At 41.2% G+C, this 18,347-nt stretch overlaps 16 non-coding genes across 16 annotated transcripts; all 16 read left to right on the top strand.

Moving 5' to 3' along the window:
* The first annotated feature begins 379 nt into the window (after positions 1-379).
* TRNAL-UAA (transfer RNA leucine (anticodon UAA)) lies at positions 380-462 on the top strand. Its single transcript has one exon. It is a non-coding gene; the product is annotated as a tRNA-Leu (tRNA).
* Positions 463-1,006: 544 nt separating this feature from the next.
* Positions 1,007-1,089, top strand: TRNAL-UAA (transfer RNA leucine (anticodon UAA)). Its single transcript has one exon. It is a non-coding gene; the product is annotated as a tRNA-Leu (tRNA).
* Positions 1,090-1,634: 545 nt separating this feature from the next.
* TRNAL-UAA (transfer RNA leucine (anticodon UAA)) lies at positions 1,635-1,717 on the top strand. Its single transcript has one exon. It is a non-coding gene; the product is annotated as a tRNA-Leu (tRNA).
* Positions 1,718-4,019: 2,302 nt separating this feature from the next.
* Positions 4,020-4,102, top strand: TRNAL-UAA (transfer RNA leucine (anticodon UAA)). The gene has a single exon. It is a non-coding gene; the product is annotated as a tRNA-Leu (tRNA).
* A 536-nt stretch (positions 4,103-4,638) lies between these two features.
* On the top strand, positions 4,639-4,721 carry TRNAL-UAA (transfer RNA leucine (anticodon UAA)). The gene has a single exon. It is a non-coding gene; the product is annotated as a tRNA-Leu (tRNA).
* Positions 4,722-5,265: 544 nt separating this feature from the next.
* On the top strand, positions 5,266-5,348 carry TRNAL-UAA (transfer RNA leucine (anticodon UAA)). Its single transcript has one exon. It is a non-coding gene; the product is annotated as a tRNA-Leu (tRNA).
* Positions 5,349-7,699: 2,351 nt separating this feature from the next.
* TRNAL-UAA (transfer RNA leucine (anticodon UAA)) lies at positions 7,700-7,782 on the top strand. Its single transcript has one exon. It is a non-coding gene; the product is annotated as a tRNA-Leu (tRNA).
* Positions 7,783-8,326: 544 nt separating this feature from the next.
* On the top strand, positions 8,327-8,409 carry TRNAL-UAA (transfer RNA leucine (anticodon UAA)). Its single transcript has one exon. It is a non-coding gene; the product is annotated as a tRNA-Leu (tRNA).
* A 543-nt stretch (positions 8,410-8,952) lies between these two features.
* TRNAL-UAA (transfer RNA leucine (anticodon UAA)) lies at positions 8,953-9,035 on the top strand. Its single transcript has one exon. It is a non-coding gene; the product is annotated as a tRNA-Leu (tRNA).
* Positions 9,036-9,580: 545 nt separating this feature from the next.
* TRNAL-UAA (transfer RNA leucine (anticodon UAA)) lies at positions 9,581-9,663 on the top strand. The gene has a single exon. It is a non-coding gene; the product is annotated as a tRNA-Leu (tRNA).
* A 2,302-nt stretch (positions 9,664-11,965) lies between these two features.
* On the top strand, positions 11,966-12,048 carry TRNAL-UAA (transfer RNA leucine (anticodon UAA)). The gene has a single exon. It is a non-coding gene; the product is annotated as a tRNA-Leu (tRNA).
* Positions 12,049-12,584: 536 nt separating this feature from the next.
* TRNAL-UAA (transfer RNA leucine (anticodon UAA)) lies at positions 12,585-12,667 on the top strand. Its single transcript has one exon. It is a non-coding gene; the product is annotated as a tRNA-Leu (tRNA).
* A 544-nt stretch (positions 12,668-13,211) lies between these two features.
* TRNAL-UAA (transfer RNA leucine (anticodon UAA)) lies at positions 13,212-13,294 on the top strand. The gene has a single exon. It is a non-coding gene; the product is annotated as a tRNA-Leu (tRNA).
* Positions 13,295-15,643: 2,349 nt separating this feature from the next.
* On the top strand, positions 15,644-15,726 carry TRNAL-UAA (transfer RNA leucine (anticodon UAA)). Its single transcript has one exon. It is a non-coding gene; the product is annotated as a tRNA-Leu (tRNA).
* A 543-nt stretch (positions 15,727-16,269) lies between these two features.
* TRNAL-UAA (transfer RNA leucine (anticodon UAA)) lies at positions 16,270-16,352 on the top strand. The gene has a single exon. It is a non-coding gene; the product is annotated as a tRNA-Leu (tRNA).
* A 545-nt stretch (positions 16,353-16,897) lies between these two features.
* On the top strand, positions 16,898-16,980 carry TRNAL-UAA (transfer RNA leucine (anticodon UAA)). The gene has a single exon. It is a non-coding gene; the product is annotated as a tRNA-Leu (tRNA).
* Positions 16,981-18,347: the final 1,367 nt, after the last annotated feature.

Genomic DNA, 18,347 nt, shown 5'->3' with positions numbered 1-18,347 from the left:
ACAGGGGAAGCAGACGTGCAGCAGTAACTGAGCAGTGGAAGGTCATGTGATGCCAGCACTCAATCATAGAAGCCCCAGAGGATGTGCTGGCAGCAGCGGAGGTTGTCTGCGCGCATCGCACAGACGGCCACTGGCTGCCAGAGAGGAGGATCTGGGTTCCCTGCAGCGCTGAGGGGGATCTGGATCTTAGTGTTGCAGTCAAACCTCTATTTGAGGTCTGATTATAAGACGACCTTGAATATAAGACAAGGGATATTTTTCAGAGCATTTGCCCTGAAAAAACCCTTGTCTTATAATTGAGCAAATACGGTCATTTAAAAAAAAAAAAAAATACTCTCAGAAAAAATCACTGCATTGCCATTCCGCGTTGTCTTTCAACACCAGGATGGCCGAGTGGTTAAGGCGTTGGACTTAAGATCCAATGGACATGTGTCCGCGTGGGTTCGAACCCCACTCCCGGTAGAAGTATTTTACAATGAACTCGACAAACGTAATGTCTTTCATGAAAAAAAATCTCCATAAGGGTTAACCAAAAACATGCAGTTTCTTATAAAGTGAAATATCTTCTGTCATTTCTGTGGTCCTATGACCAAACAACAGTGAGATAGGGCCAGCAGAGTATTAAAGTTCTTTAGTGTAAAAATGAGAAAAATAAAAAATACAATTATATAATTAAGTGATTATTTTTTTAATTGTTTTATATATAGCACCATCATGTTCTGCAGCGCTGTACAATAGCTAAACAGGACACAGCCAGTGTGCATAACATACAAAATATGACTTCCAGAAACAAAGAGGTAAGGAGGGACCCCCTCAAAAGGGCTATAATCTTGAAGAATTAGATTCATATTGGGTACAACTGGCGTCCTGGACCATCCTTGAAAATATGTCATAAGAATTGCATGCAAAGTGTATGATATTCTAATGCAGATCACACATAAAATATATATTTTTTAAATACTCTCAGAAAAAATCACTGCATTGCCATTCAGCATTGTCTTTCAACACCAGGATGGCCGAGTGGTTAAGGCGTTGGATTTAAGATCCAATGGACATGTGTCCTCGTGGGTTCGAACCCCACTCCTGGTAAAAACATTTTACTATGAACTTGACAAACAAAACATCTTTCATGAAAACAAAATCTCCATAAGGGTTAACCAAAAACATGCAGTTTCTTATGAAGTGAAATATCTTCTGTCATTTCTGTGTTCCTATGACCAAACAACAGTGAGATAGGGCCAGCAGAGTATTAAAGTTCTTTAGTGTAAAAATGAGAAAAATAAAAAATACAATTATATAATTAAGTGATTATTTTTTTAATTGTTTTATATATAGCACCATCATGTTCTGCAGCGCTGTACAATAGCTAAACAGGACACAGCCAGTGTGCATAACATACAAAATATGACTTCCAGAAACAAAGAGGTAAGGAGGGACCCCCTCAAAAGGGCTATAATCTTGAAGAATTAGATTCATATTGGGTACAACTGGCGTCCTGGACCATCCTTGAAAATATGTCATAAGAATTGCATGCAAAGTGTATGATATTCTAATGCAGATCACACATAAAATATATATTTTTTAAATACTCTCAGAAAAAATCACTGCATTGCCATTCAGAATTGTCTTTCAACACCAGGTTGGCCGAGTGGTTAAGGCGTTGGATTTAAGATCCAATGGACATGTGTCCGCGTGGGTTCGAACCCCACTCCTGGTAGCAACATTTTACTATGAACTTGACAAACAAAACGTCTTTCATGAAAAAAAAATCTCCATAAGGGTTAACCAAAAACATGCAGTTTCTTATAAAGTGAAATATCTTCTGTCATCTCTATGTTTGTATGACCAAACAACAATGGGATAGGCACAGCAGAGCTTTAAAGTTCTTTATTGGAAAAAATATATAATACAATAATGCAATTGGACTTAACATCCAATGGACATGCGTCTGTGTGGGTTCGAACTCCACTCTTGTTAACCTTGACAAAGAAAACATGTTTCGTGAAAAAAAGCACTAGGAGGGTTAATGCAAAACATGCAGTTTATTATGAAATATCTTCTGTCATATCATTGTTTGTATGACCAAACAACAGTGGCAGGGCCGGATTAAGAGCATCATGGGCCTGGTGCTGAGGATTTTGGTGGGCCTTTTTATGGAAATAAAATAGACAGAATGGACAGAATCTTAACTCCTCGACATCCATGTGTATTGGATAAAGAGAACATCAGTGCTCGGCAGATAGTATAAGATAGAATCTTATGTGATGGGAGTGGGAGTACATCAGTACACAAAAAAAAAGTCATCATACACGGGACGCCTGAAGCCACAATTTAGTGCCACTAATCCTTTTTAATAAGATACGTAGGTTGAAATAGAGTAAATAACACAATACCTTAACTTTTGCTCTCACTGATTTCTGGGCCTAGAATGTTTTGTCCTCTGAAGTGACTACAAATTCAGGAGGGTGTTTATCTCTGTAAAAGTTAAATAGTTCAATTTATTCATACAGAAAGTAAAGTGCCAGGAAACAGATGACTAAATACACACCAGGACGGGCTCTGCCACCCAGACACACACACAAGGACAGACTCTGCCACACCGACACCCAAACACATACACCAGGACAAGCTCTGCCACACTGACACCCAAACACATACACCAGGACAGGCTCTGCCACACTGACACCCAGAGACACACACACCAGGACAGGCTCTGCCACACAGACAACCAAACACTCACCACAGGACAGGCCTTGCCACACCGACACCCAAACACACACACACAACAGGACAGGCTCTGCCACACTGACACACAAACAACAGGACAGGCTATTCCATGCTGCTTATGTTGTTTGTGTATTGCCCCCAGCCAGTCCTATGTGTATTTATGCCCCCAGGCTGCCCTTCTCTTTGGTATTGATTTATGTGCTGGCCGCAGCTGGCCCTCTTGTGTATTAAAGCCGCCAGCCCCCCATTGTGTATTTATGCCCCCAGCCAGCCCCACATTGTATATTTATCCCACCAGACAGCCCCACTTTAGTATTGATTTATGTGATGCCCCAGCCAGCACCCGCTTGTGAATTAGTGCCCCCACACCCTTGCGTATTGCCCCCAGCCAGCCCCACATTGTGTATTTGTGCCAGCCCCCCCCTTTAGTATCAAATCAGATTCATACCCATACCTGCCTAGGACCCAGATTGGAGGAATAGGACTTGTCATCTTTGCCCCCAAAACAGCCTGCCTGTGGCATCCTTGCCACCAAAACAGCCTGCCTGTTGCATGCCCCCTCACTTACATATCCATGCTATCACACACACATATTCATTCACTCGTTCACAAATATTAATTCACTCATTCACAGATACTCATTCACTGATTCAGATATTCATTCAGAGATATTTATTCATACATTGATTCCCTCATTCAGATACTCATTAACATATACTCATTCACAAACGTTCATTCACTATTTCACAGATACTCATTAATTCACTCACTCACTCACTCAATCTCACATACTTCCTTATAAAGCCTCCCCCACCCCCTTACCTGAACTGATGATGTATGTGCCGCTCGCAGACTTCCGCAGGGGCTCGCTGCTTCATTCTGGGTTGCTCGCACAACCTGTTTTACTGCACAGGGGAAGCAGACGTGCAGCAGTAACTGAGCAGTGGAAGGTCATGTGATGCCAGCACTCAATCATAGAAGCCCCAGAGGATGTGCTGGCAGCAGCGGAGGTTGTCTGCGCGCATCGCACAGACGGCCACTGGCTGCCAGAGAGGAGGATCTGGGTTCCCTGCAGCGCTGAGGGGGATCTGGATCTTAGTGTTGCAGTCAAACCTCTATTTGAGGTCTGATTATAAGACGACCTTGAATATAAGACAAGGGATATTTTTCAGAGCATTTGCCCTGAAAAAAACCTTGTCTTATAATTGAGCAAATACGGTAATTTAAAAAAATAAAAAGAAAAATACTCTCAGAAAAAATCACTGCATTGCCATTCAGCATTGTCTTTCAACACCAGGATGGCCGAGTGGTTAAGGCGTTGGACTTAAGATCCAATGGACATGTGTCTGCGTGGGTTTGAACCCCACTCCCAGTAGAAGTATTTTACAATGAACTCGACAAATGTAATGTCTTTGATATCTCCATAAGGGTTAACCAAAAACATGCAGTTTCTTATAAAGTGAAATATCTTCTGTCATTTCTGTGGTCCTATGACCAAACAACAGTGAGATAGGGCCAGCAGAGTATTAAAGTTCTTTAGTGTAAAAATGAGAAAAATAAAAAATACAATTATATAATTAAGTGATTATTTTTTTAATTGTTTTATATATAGCACCATCATGTTCTGCAGCGCTGTACAATAGCTAAACAGGACACAGCCAGTGTGCATAACATACAAAATATGACTTCCAGAAACAAAGAGGTAAGGAGGGACCCCCTCAAAAGGGCTATAATCTTGAAGAATTAGATTCATATTGGGTACAACTGGCGTCCTGGACCATCCTTGAAAATATGTCATAAGAATTGCATGCAAAGTGTATGATATTCTAATGCAGATCACACATAAAATATATATTTTTTAAATACTCTCAGAAAAAATCACTGCATTGCCATTCAGCATTTTCTTTCAACACCAGGATGGCCGAGTGGTTAAGGCGTTGGACTTAAGATCCAATGGACATGTGTCCTCGTGGGTTCGAACCCCACTCCTGGTAAAAACATTTTACTATGAACTTGACAAACAAAACATCTTTCATGAAAACAAAATCTCCATAAGGGTTAACCAAAAACATGCAGTTTCTTATAAAGTGAAATATCTTCTGTCATTTCTGTGTTCCTATGACCAAACAACAGTGAGATAGGGCCAGCAGAGTATTAAAGTTCTTTAGTGTAAAAATGAGAAAAATAAAAAATACAATTATATAATTAAGTGATTATTTTTTTAATTGTTTTATATATAGCACCATCATGTTCTGCAGCGCTGTACAATAGCTAAACAGGACACAGCCAGTGTGCATAACATAAAAATATGACCTCCAGAAACAAAGAGGTAAGGAGGGACCCCCTCAAAAGGGCTATAATCTTGAAGAATTAGATTCATATTGGGTACAACTGGCGTCCTGGACCATCCTTGAAAATATGTCATAAGAATTGCATGCAAAGTGTATGATATTCTAATGCAGATCACACATAAAATATATATTTTTTAAATACTCTCAGAAAAAATCACTGCATTGCCATTCAGCATTGTCTTTCAACACCAGAATGGCCGAGTGGTTAAGGCGTTGGACTTAAGATCCAATGGACATGTGTCTGCGTGGGTTCGAACCCCACTCCTGGTAACATCATTTTACTATGAACTTGACAAACAAAACGTCTTTCATGAAAAAAAAATCTCCATAAGGGTTAACCAAAAACATGCAGTTTCTTATAAAGTGAAATATCTTCTGTCATCTCTGTGTTTGTATGACCAAACAACAATGGGATAGGCACAGCAGAGCTTTAAAGTTCTTTATTGGAAAAAATATATAATACAATAATGCAATTGGACTTAACATCCAATGGACATGCGTCTGTGTGGGTTCGAACTCCACTCTTGTTAACCTTGACAAAGAAAACGTGTTTCGTGAAAAAAAGCACTAGGAGGGTTAATGCAAAACATGCAGTTTATTATGAAATATCTTCTGTCATATCATTGTTTGTATGACCAAACAACAGTGGCAGGGCCGGATTAAGAGCATCATGGGCCTGGTGCTGAGGATTTTGGTGGGCCTTTTTATGGAAATAAAATAGACAGAATGGACAGAATCTTAACTCCTCGACATCCATGTGTATTGGATAAAGAGAACATCAGTGCTCGGCAGATAGTATAAGATAGAATCTTATGTGATGGGAGTGGGAGTACATCAGTACACAAAAAAAAAGTCATCATACACGGGACGCCTGAAGCCACAATTTAGTGCCACTAATCCTTTTTAATAAGATACGTAGGTTGAAATAGAGTAAATAACACAATACCTTAACTTTTGCTCTCACTGATTTCTGGGCCTAGAATGTTTTGTCCTCTGAAGTGACTACAAATTCAGGAGGGTGTTTATCTCTGTAAAAGTTAAATAGTTCAATTTATTCATACAGAAAGTAAAGTGCCAGGAAACAGATGACTAAATACACACCAGGACGGGCTCTGCCACCCAGACACACACACAAGGACAGACTCTGCCACACCGACACCCAAACACATACACCAGGACAAGCTCTGCCACACTGACACCCAAACACATACACCAGGACAGGCTCTGCCACACTGACACCCAAACACATACACCAGGACAGGCTCTGCCTCACTGACACCCAGAGACACACACACCAGGACAGGCTCTGCCACACAGACAACCAAACACTCACCACAGGACAGGCCTTGCCACACCGACACCCAAACACACACACACAACAGGACAGGCTCTGCCACACTGACACACAAACAACAGGACAGGCTATTCCATGCTGCTTATGTTGTTTGTGTTTTTGCCCCCTTGTGTATTGCCCCCAGCCAGTCCTATGTGTATTTATGCCCCCAGGCTGCCCTTCTCTTTGGTATTGATTTATGTGCTGGCCGCAGCTGGCCCTCTTGTGTATTAAAGCCGCCAGCCCCCCATTGTGTATTTATGCCCCCAGCCAGCCCCACATTGTATATTTATCCCACCAGACAGCCCCACTTTAGTATTGATTTATGTGATGCCCCAGCCAGCACCCGCTTGTGAATTAGTGCCCCCACACCCTTGCGTATTGCCCCCAGCCAGCCCCACATTGTGTATTTGTGCCAGCCCCCCCCTTTAGTATCAAATCAGATTCATACCCATACCTGCCTAGGACCCAGATTGGAGGAATAGGACTTGTCATCTTTGCCCCCAAAACAGCCTGCCTGTGGCATCCTTGCCACCAAAACAGCCTGCCTGTTGCATGCCCCCTCACTTACATATCCATGCTATCACACACACATATTCATTCACTCGTTCACAAATATTAATTCACTCATTCACAGATACTCATTCACTGATTCAGATATTCATTCAGAGATATTTATTCATACATTGATTCCCTCATTCAGATACTCATTAACATATACTCATTCACAAACGTTCATTCACTCCTTCACAGATACTCATTAATTCACTCACTCACTCAATCTCACATACTTCTTCATAAAGCCTCCCCCACCCCCTTACCTGAACTGATGATGTATGTGCCGCTCGCAGACTTCCGCAGGGGCTCGCTGCTTCCTTCTGGGTTGCTCGCACAACCTGTTTTACTGCACAGGGGAAGCAGACGTGCAGCAGTAACTGAGCAGTGGAAGGTCATGTGATGCCAGCACTCAATCATAGAAGCCCCAGAGGATGTGCTGGCAGCAGCGGAGGTTGTCTGCGCGCATCGCACAGACGGCCACTGGCTGCCAGAGAGGAGGATCTGGGTTCCCTGCAGCGCTGAGGGGGATCTGGATCTTAGTGTTGCAGTCAAACCTCTATTTGAGGTCTGATTATAAGACGACCTTGAATATAAGACAAGGGATATTTTTCAGAGCATTTGCCCTGAAAAAACCCTTGTCTTATAATTGAGCAAATACGGTCATTTAAAAAAAAAAAAAAAATACTCTCAGAAAAAATCACTGCATTGCCATTCCGCGTTGTCTTTCAACACCAGGATGGCCGAGTGGTTAAGGCATTGGACTTAAGATCCAATGGACATGTGTCCGCGTGGGTTCGAACCCCACTCCCGGTAGAAGTATTTTACAATGAACTCGACAAACGTAATGTCTTTCATGAAAAAAAATCTCCATAAGGGTTAACCAAAAACATGCAGTTTCTTATAAAGTGAAATATCTTCTGTCATTTCTGTGGTCCTATGACCAAACAACAGTGAGATAGGGCCAGCAGAGTATTAAAGTTCTTTAGTGTAAAAATGAGAAAAATAAAAAATACAATTATATAATTAAGTGATTATTTTTTTAATTGTTTTATATATAGCACCATCATGTTCTGCAGCGCTGTACAATAGCTAAACAGGACACAGCCAGTGTGCATAACATACAAAATATGACTTCCAGAAACAAAGAGGTAAGGAGGGACCCCCTCAAAAGGGCTATAATCTTGAAGAATTAGATTCATATTGGGTACAACTGGCGTCCTGGACCATCCTTGAAAATATGTCATAAGAATTGCATGCAAAGTGTATGATATTCTAATGCAGATCACACATAAAATATATATTTTTTAAATACTCTCAGAAAAAATCACTGCATTGCCATTCAGAATTGTCTTTCAACACCAGGTTGGCCGAGTGGTTAAGGCGTTGGATTTAAGATCCAATGGACATGTGTCCGCGTGGGTTCGAACCCCACTCCCGGTAGAAGTATTTTACAATGAACTCGACAAACATAATGTCTTTCATGAAAAAAAATCTCCATAAGGGTTAACCAAAAACATGCAGTTTCTTATAAAGTGAAATATCTTCTGTCATTTCTGTGGTCCTATGACCAAACAACAGTGAGATAGGGCCAGCAGAGTATTAAAGTTCTTTAGTGTAAAAATGAGAAAAATAAAAAATACAATTATATAATTAAGTGATTATTTTTTTAATTGTTTTATATATAGCACCATCATGTTCTGCAGCGCTGTACAATAGCTAAACAGGACACAGCCAGTGTGCATAACATAAAAATATGACCTCCAGAAACAAAGAGGTAAGGAGGGACCCCCTCAAAAGGGCTATAATCTTGAAGAATTAGATTCATATTGGGTACAACTGGCGTCCTGGACCATCCTTGAAAATATGTCATAAGAATTGCATGCAAAGTGTATGATATTCTAATGCAGATCACACATAAAATATATATTTTTTAAATACTCTCAGAAAAAATCACTGCATTGCCATTCAGCATTGTCTTTCAACACCAGGATGGCCGAGTGGTTAAGGCGTTGGACTTAAGATCCAATGGACATGTATCCTCGTGGGTTCGAACCCCACTCCTGGTAAAAACATTTTACTATGAACTTGACAAACAAAACATCTTTCATGAAAACAAAATCTCCATAAGGGTTAACCAAAAACATGCAGTTTCTTATGAAGTGAAATATCTTCTGTCATTTCTGTGTTCCTATGACCAAACAACAGTGAGATAGGGCCAGCAGAGTATTAAAGTTCTTTAGTGTAAAAATGAGAAAAATAAAAAATACAATTATATAATTAAGTGATTATTTTTTTAATTGTTTTATATATAGCACCATCATGTTCTGCAGCGCTGTACAATAGCTAAACAGGACACAGCCAGTGTGCATAACATACAAAATATGACTTCCAGAAACAAAGAGGTAAGGAGGGACCCCCTCAAAAGGGCTATAATCTTGAAGAATTAGATTCATATTGGGTACAACTGGCGTCCTGGACCATCCTTGAAAATATGTCATAAGAATTGCATGCAAAGTGTATGATATTCTAATGCAGATCACACATAAAATATATATTTTTTAAATACTCTCAGAAAAAATCACTGCCTTGCCATTCAGAATTGTCTTTCAACACCAGGTTGGCCGAGTGGTTAAGGCGTTGGACTTAAGATCCAATGGACATGTGTCCGCGTGGGTTCGAACCCCACTCCTGGTAGCAACATTTTACTATGAACTTGACAAACAAAACGTCTTTCATGAAAAAAAAATCTCCATAAGGGTTAACCAAAAACATGCAGTTTCTTATAAAGTGAAATATCTTCTGTCATCTCTGTGTTTGTATGACCAAACAACAATGGGATAGGCACAGCAGAGCTTTAAAGTTCTTTATTGGAAAAAATATATAATACAATAATGCAATTGGACTTAACATCCAATGGACATGCGTCTGTGTGGGTTCGAACTCCACTCTTGTTAACCTTGACAAAGAAAACGTGTTTCGTGAAAAAAAGCACTAGGAGGGTTAATGCAAAACATGCAGTTTATTATGAAATATCTTCTGTCATATCATTGTTTGTATGACCAAACAACAGTGGCAGGGCCGGATTAAGAGCATCATGGGCCTGGTGCTGAGGATTTTGGTGGGCCTTTTTATGGAAATAAAATAGACAGAATGGACAGAATCTTAACTCCTCGACATCCATGTGTATTGGATAAAGAGAACATCAGTGCTCGGCAGATAGTATAAGATAGAATCTTATGTGATGGGAGTGGGAGTACATCAGTACACAAAAAAAAAGTCATCATACACGGGACGCCTGAAGCCACAATTTAGTGCCACTAATCCTTTTTAATAAGATACGTAGGTTGAAATAGAGTAAATAACACAATACCTTAACTTTTGCTCTCACTGATTTCTGGGCCTAGAATGTTTTGTCCTCTGAAGTGACTACAAATTCAGGAGGGTGTTTATCTCTGTAAAAGTTAAATAGTTCAATTTATTCATACAGAAAGTAAAGTGCCAGGAAACAGATGACTAAATACACACCAGGACGGGCTCTGCCACCCAGACACACACACAAGGACAGACTCTGCCACACCGACACCCAAACACATACACCAGGACAAGCTCTGCCACACTGACACCCAAACACATACACCAGGACAGGCTCTGCCACACTGACACCCAGAGACACACACACCAGGACAGGCTCTGCCACACAGACAACCAAACACTCACCACAGGACAGGCCTTGCCACACCGACACCCAAACACACACACACAACAGGACAGGCTCTGCCACACTGACACACAAACAACAGGACAGGCTATTCCATGCTGCTTATGTTGTTTGTGTATTGCCCCCAGCCAGTCCTATGTGTATTTATGCCCCCAGGCTGCCCTTCTCTTTGGTATTGATTTATGTGCTGGCCGCAGCTGGCCCTCTTGTGTATTAAAGCCGCCAGCCCCCCATTGTGTATTTATGCCCCCAGCCAGCCCCACATTGTATATTTATCCCACCAGACAGCCCCACTTTAGTATTGATTTATGTGATGCCCCAGCCAGCACCCGCTTGTGAATTAGTGCCCCCACACCCTTGCGTATTGCCCCCAGCCAGCCCCACATTGTGTATTTGTGCCAGCCCCCCCCTTTAGTATCAAATCAGATTCATACCCATACCTGCCTAGGACCCAGATTGGAGGAATAGGACTTGTCATCTTTGCCCCCAAAACAGCCTGCCTGTGGCATCCTTGCCACCAAAACAGCCTGCCTGTTGCATGCCCCCTCACTTACATATCCATGCTATCACACACACATATTCATTCACTCGTTCACAAATATTAATTCACTCATTCACAGATACTCATTCACTGATTCAGATATTCATTCAGAGATATTTATTCATACATTGATTCCCTCATTCAGATACTCATTAACATATACTCATTCACAAACGTTCATTCACTATTTCACAGATACTCATTAATTCACTCACTCACTCACTCAATCTCACATACTTCCTTATAAAGCCTCCCCCACCCCCTTACCTGAACTGATGATGTATGTGCCGCTCGCAGACTTCCGCAGGGGCTCGCTGCTTCATTCTGGGTTGCTCGCACAACCTGTTTTACTGCACAGGGGAAGCAGACGTGCAGCAGTAACTGAGCAGTGGAAGGTCATGTGATGCCAGCACTCAATCATAGAAGCCCCAGAGGATGTGCTGGCAGCAGCGGAGGTTGTCTGCGCGCATCGCACAGACGGCCACTGGCTGCCAGAGAGGAGGATCTGGGTTCCCTGCAGCGCTGAGGGGGATCTGGATCTTAGTGTTGCAGTCAAACCTCTATTTGAGGTCTGATTATAAGACGACCTTGAATATAAGACAAGGGATATTTTTCAGAGCATTTGCCCTGAAAAAAACCTTGTCTTATAATTGAGCAAATACGGTAATTTAAAAAAATAAAAAGAAAAATACTCTCAGAAAAAATCACTGCATTGCCATTCAGCATTGTCTTTCAACACCAGGATGGCCGAGTGGTTAAGGCGTTGGACTTAAGATCCAATGGACATGTGTCTGCGTGGGTTTGAACCCCACTCCCAGTAGAAGTATTTTACAATGAACTCGACAAATGTAATGTCTTTGATATCTCCATAAGGGTTAACCAAAAACAAGCAGTTTCTTATAAAGTGAAATATCTTCTGTCATTTCTGTGGTCCTATGACCAAACAACAGTGAGATAGGGCCAGCAGAGTATTAAAGTTCTTTAGTGTAAAAATGAGAAAAATAAAAAATACAATTATATAATTAAGTGATTATTTTTTTAATTGTTTTATATATAGCACCATCATGTTCTGCAGCGCTGTACAATAGCTAAACAGGACACAGCCAGTGTGCATAACATACAAAATATGACTTCCAGAAACAAAGAGGTAAGGAGGGACCCCCTCAAAAGGGCTATAATCTTGAAGAATTAGATTCATATTGGGTACAACTGGCGTCCTGGACCATCCTTGAAAATATGTCATAAGAATTGCATGCAAAGTGTATGATATTCTAATGCAGATCACACATAAAATATATATTTTTTAAATACTCTCAGAAAAAATCACTGCATTGCCATTCAGCATTTTCTTTCAACACCAGGATGGCCGAGTGGTTAAGGCGTTGGACTTAAGATCCAATGGACATGTGTCCTCGTGGGTTCGAACCCCACTCCTGGTAAAAACATTTTACTATGAACTTGACAAACAAAACATCTTTCATGAAAACAAAATCTCCATAAGGGTTAACCAAAAACATGCAGTTTCTTATAAAGTGAAATATCTTCTGTCATTTCTGTGTTCCTATGACCAAACAACAGTGAGATAGGGCCAGCAGAGTATTAAAGTTCTTTAGTGTAAAAATGAGAAAAATAAAAAATACAATTATATAATTAAGTGATTATTTTTTTAATTGTTTTATATATAGCACCATCATGTTCTGCAGCGCTGTACAATAGCTAAACAGGACACAGCCAGTGTGCATAACATAAAAATATGACCTCCAGAAACAAAGAGGTAAGGAGGGACCCCCTCAAAAGGGCTATAATCTTGAAGAATTAGATTCATATTGGGTACAACTGGCGTCCTGGACCATCCTTGAAAATATGTCATAAGAATTGCATGCAAAGTGTATGATATTCTAATGCAGATCACACATAAAATATATATTTTTTAAATACTCTCAGAAAAAATCACTGCATTGCCATTCAGCATTGTCTTTCAACACCAGAATGGCCGAGTGGTTAAGGCGTTGGGCTTAAGATCCAATGGACATGTGTCTGCGTGGGTTCGAACCCCACTCCTGGTAACATCATTTTACTATGAACTTGACAAACAAAACGTCTTTCATGAAAAAAAAATCTCCATAAGGGTTAACCAAAAACATGCAGTTTCTTATAAAGTGAAATATCTTCTGTCATCTCTGTGTTTGTATGACCAAACAACAATGGGATAGGCACAGCAGAGCTTTAAAGTTCTTTATTGGAAAAAATATATAATACAATAATGCAATTGGACTTAACATCCAATGGACATGCGTCTGTGTGGGTTCGAACTCCACTCTTGTTAACCTTGACAAAGAAAACGTGTTTCGTGAAAAAAAGCACTAGGAGGGTTAATGCAAAACATGCAGTTTATTATGAAATATCTTCTGTCATATCATTGTTTGTATGACCAAACAACAGTGGCAGGGCCGGATTAAGAGCATCATGGGCCTGGTGCTGAGGATTTTGGTGGGCCTTTTTATGGAAATAAAATAGACAGAATGGACAGAATCTTAACTCCTCGACATCCATGTGTATTGGATAAAGAGAACATCAGTGCTCGGCAGATAGTATAAGATAGAATCTTATGTGATGGGAGTGGGAGTACATCAGTACACAAAAAAAAGTCATCATACACGGGACGCCTGAAGCCACAATTTAGTGCCACTAATCCTTTTTAATAAGATACGTAGGTTGAAATAGAGTAAATAACACAATACCTTAACTTTTGCTCTCACTGATTTCTGGGCCTAGAATGTTTTGTCCTCTGAAGTGACTACAAATTCAGGAGGGTGTTTATCTCTGTAAAAGTTAAATAGTTCAATTTATTCATACAGAAAGTAAAGTGCCAGGAAACAGATGACTAAATACACACCAGGACGGGCTCTGCCACCCAGACACACACACAAGGACAGACTCTGCCACACCGACACCCAAACACATACACCAGGACAAGCTCTGCCACACTGACACCCAAACACATACACCAGGACAGGCTCTGCCACACTGACACCCAAACACATACACCAGGACAGGCTCTGCCTCACTGACACCCAGAGACACACACACCAGGACAGGCTCTGCCACACAGACAACCAAACACTCACCACAGGACAGGCCTTGCCACACCGACACCCAAACACACACACACAACAGGACAGGCTCTGCCACACTGACACACAAACAACAGGACAGGCTATTCCATGCTGCTTATGTTGTTTGTGTTTTTGCCCCCTTGTGTATTGCCCCCAGCCAGTCCTATGTGTATTTATGCCCCCAGGCTGCCCTTCTCTTTGGTATTGATTTATGTGCTGGCCGCAGCTGGCCCTCTTGTGTATTAAAGCCGCCAGCCCCCCATTGTGTATTTATGCCCCCAGCCAGCCCCACATTGTATATTTATCCCACCAGACAGCCCCACTTTAGTATTGATTTATGTGATGCCCCAGCCAGCACCCGCTTGTGAATTAGTGCCCCCACACCCTTGCGTATTGCCCCCAGCCAGCCCCACATTGTGTATTTGTGCCAGCCCCCCCCTTTAGTATCAAATCAGATTCATACCCATACCTGCCTAGGACCCAGATTGGAGGAATAGGACTTGTCATCTTTGCCCCCAAAACAGCCTGCCTGTGGCATCCTTGCCACCAAAACAGCCTGCCTGTTGCATGCCCCCTCACTTACATATCCATGCTATCACACACACATATTCATTCACTCGTTCACAAATATTAATTCACTCATTCACAGATACTCATTCACTGATTCAGATATTCATTCAGAGATATTTATTCATACATTGATTCCCTCATTCAGATACTCATTAACATATACTCATTCACAAACGTTCATTCACTCCTTCACAGATACTCATTAATTCACTCACTCACTCAATCTCACATACTTCTTCATAAAGCCTCCCCCACCCCCTTACCTGAACTGATGATGTATGTGCCGCTCGCAGACTTCCGCAGGGGCTCGCTGCTTCCTTCTGGGTTGCTCGCACAACCTGTTTTACTGCACAGGGGAAGCAGACGTGCAGCAGTAACTGAGCAGTGGAAGGTCATGTGATGCCAGCACTCAATCATAGAAGCCCCAGAGGATGTGCTGGCAGCAGCGGAGGTTCTCTGCGCGCATCGCACAGACGGCCACTGGCTGCCAGAGAGGAGGATCTGGGTTCCCTGCAGCGCTGAGGGGGATCTGGATCTTAGTGTTGCAGTCAAACCTCTATTTGAGGTCTGATTATAAGACGACCTTGAATATAAGACAAGGGATATTTTTCAGAGCATTTGCCCTGAAAAAACCCTTGTCTTATAATTGAGCAAATACGGTCATTTAAAAAAAAAAAAAAATACTCTCAGAAAAAATCACTGCATTGCCATTCCGCATTGTCTTTCAACACCAGGATGGCCGAGTGGTTAAGGCGTTGGACTTAAGATCCAATGGACATGTGTCCGCGTGGGTTCGAACCCCACTCCCGGTAGAAGTATTTTACAATGAACTCGACAAACATAATGTCTTTCATGAAAAAAAATCTCCATAAGGGTTAACCAAAAACATGCAGTTTCTTATAAAGTGAAATATCTTCTGTCATTTCTGTGGTCCTATGACCAAACAACAGTGAGATAGGGCCAGCAGAGTATTAAAGTTCTTTAGTGTAAAAATGAGAAAAATAAAAAATACAATTATATAATTAAGTGATTATTTTTTTTATTGTTTTATATATAGCACCATCATGTTCTGCAGCGCTGTACAATAGCTAAACAGGACACAGCCAGTGTGCATAACATAAAAATATGACCTCCAGAAACAAAGAGGTAAGGAGGGACCCCCTCAAAAGGGCTATAATCTTGAAGAATTAGATTCATATTGGGTACAACTGGCGTCCTGGACCATCCTTGAAAATATGTCATAAGAATTGCATGCAAAGTGTATGATATTCTAATGCAGATCACACATAAAATATATATTTTTTAAATACTCTCAGAAAAAATCACTGCATTGCCATTCAGCATTGTCTTTCAACACCAGGATGGCCGAGTGGTTAAGGCGTTGGACTTAAGATCCAATGGACATGTATCCTCGTGGGTTCGAACCCCACTCCTGGTAAAAACATTTTACTATGAACTTGACAAACAAAACATCTTTCATGAAAACAAAATCTCCATAAGGGTTAACCAAAAACATGCAGTTTCTTATGAAGTGAAATATCTTCTGTCATTTCTGTGTTCCTATGACCAAACAACAGTGAGATAGGGCCAGCAGAGTATTAAAGTTCTTTAGTGTAAAAATGAGAAAAATAAAAAATACAATTATATAATTAAGTGATTATTTTTTTTATTGTTTTATATATAGCACCATCATGTTCTGCAGCGCTGTACAATAGCTAAACAGGACACAGCCAGTGTGCATAACATACAAAATATGACTTCCAGAAACAAAGAGGTAAGGAGGGACCCCCTCAAAAGGGCTATAATCTTGAAGAATTAGATTCATATTGGGTACAACTGGTGTCCTGGACCATCCTTGAAAATATGTCATAAGAATTGCATGCAAAGTGTATGATATTCTAATGCAGATCACACATAAAATATATATTTTTTAAATACTCTCAGAAAAAATCACTGCATTGCCATTCAGAATTGTCTTTCAACACCAGGTTGGCCGAGTGGTTAAGGCGTTGGACTTAAGATCCAATGGACATGTGTCCGCGTGGGTTCGAACCCCACTCCTGGTAGCAACATTTTACTATGAACTTGACAAACAAAACGTCTTTCATGAAAAAAAAATCTCCATAAGGGTTAACCAAAAACATGCAGTTTCTTATAAAGTGAAATATCTTCTGTCATCTCTGTGTTTGTATGACCAAACAACAATGGGATAGGCACAGCAGAGCTTTAAAGTTCTTTATTGGAAAAAATATATAATACAATAATGCAATTGGACTTAACATCCAATGGACATGCGTCTGTGTGGGTTCGAACTCCACTCTTGTTAACCTTGACAAAGAAAACGTGTTTCGTGAAAAAAAGCACTAGGAGGGTTAATGCAAAACATGCAGTTTATTATGAAATATCTTCTGTCATATCATTGTTTGTATGACCAAACAACAGTGGCAGGGCCGGATTAAGAGCATCATGGGCCTGGTGCTGAGGATTTTGGTGGGCCTTTTTATGGAAATAAAATAGACAGAATGGACAGAATCTTAACTCCTCGACATCCATGTGTATTGGATAAAGAGAACATCAGTGCTCGGCAGATAGTATAAGATAGAATCTTATGTGATGGGAGTGGGAGTACATCAGTACACAAAAAAAAAGTCATCATACACGGGACGCCTGAAGCCACAATTTAGTGCCACTAATCCTTTTTAATAAGATACGTAGGTTGAAATAGAGTAAATAACACAATACCTTAACTTTTGCTCTCACTGATTTCTGGGCCTAGAATGTTTTGTCCTCTGAAGTGACTACAAATTCAGGAGGGTGTTTATCTCTGTAAAAGTTAAATAGTTCAATTTATTCATACAGAAAGTAAAGTGCCAGGAAACAGATGACTAAATACACACCAGGACGGGCTCTGCCACCCAGACACACACAAAAGGACAGACTCTGCCACACCGACACCCAAACACATACACCAGGACAAGCTCTGCCACACTGACACCCAAACACATACACCAGGACAGGCTCTGCCACACTGACACCCAAACACATACACCAGGACAGGCTCTGCCACACTGACACCCAGAGACACACAAACCAGGACAGGCTCTGCCACACAGACAACCAAACACTCACCACAGGACAGGCCTTGCCACACCGACACCCAAACACACACACACAACAGGACAGGCTCTGCCACACTGACACACAAACAACAGGACAGGCTATTCCATGCTGCTTATGTTGTTTGTGTTTTTGCCCCCTTGTGTATTGCCCCCAGCCAGTCCTATGTGTATTTATGCCCCCAGGCTGCCCTTCTCTTTGGTATTGATTTATGTGCTGGCCGCAGCTGGCCCTCTTGTGTATTAAAGCCGCCAGCCCCCCATTGTGTATTTATGCCCCCAGCCAGCCCCACATTGTATATTTATCCCACCAGACA

This window comes from Sceloporus occidentalis, unplaced genomic scaffold, assembly GCF_023333645.1.
Source record: "Sceloporus occidentalis isolate IW3139 unplaced genomic scaffold, rSceOcc1.0.p SCAF_42, whole genome shotgun sequence".
Classification (NCBI taxonomy): Eukaryota; Metazoa; Chordata; class Lepidosauria; order Squamata; family Phrynosomatidae; genus Sceloporus; species Sceloporus occidentalis.
Note: the sequence above shows the minus strand (reverse complement) of the source record. Positions and strands in the feature narration are given on the sequence as shown.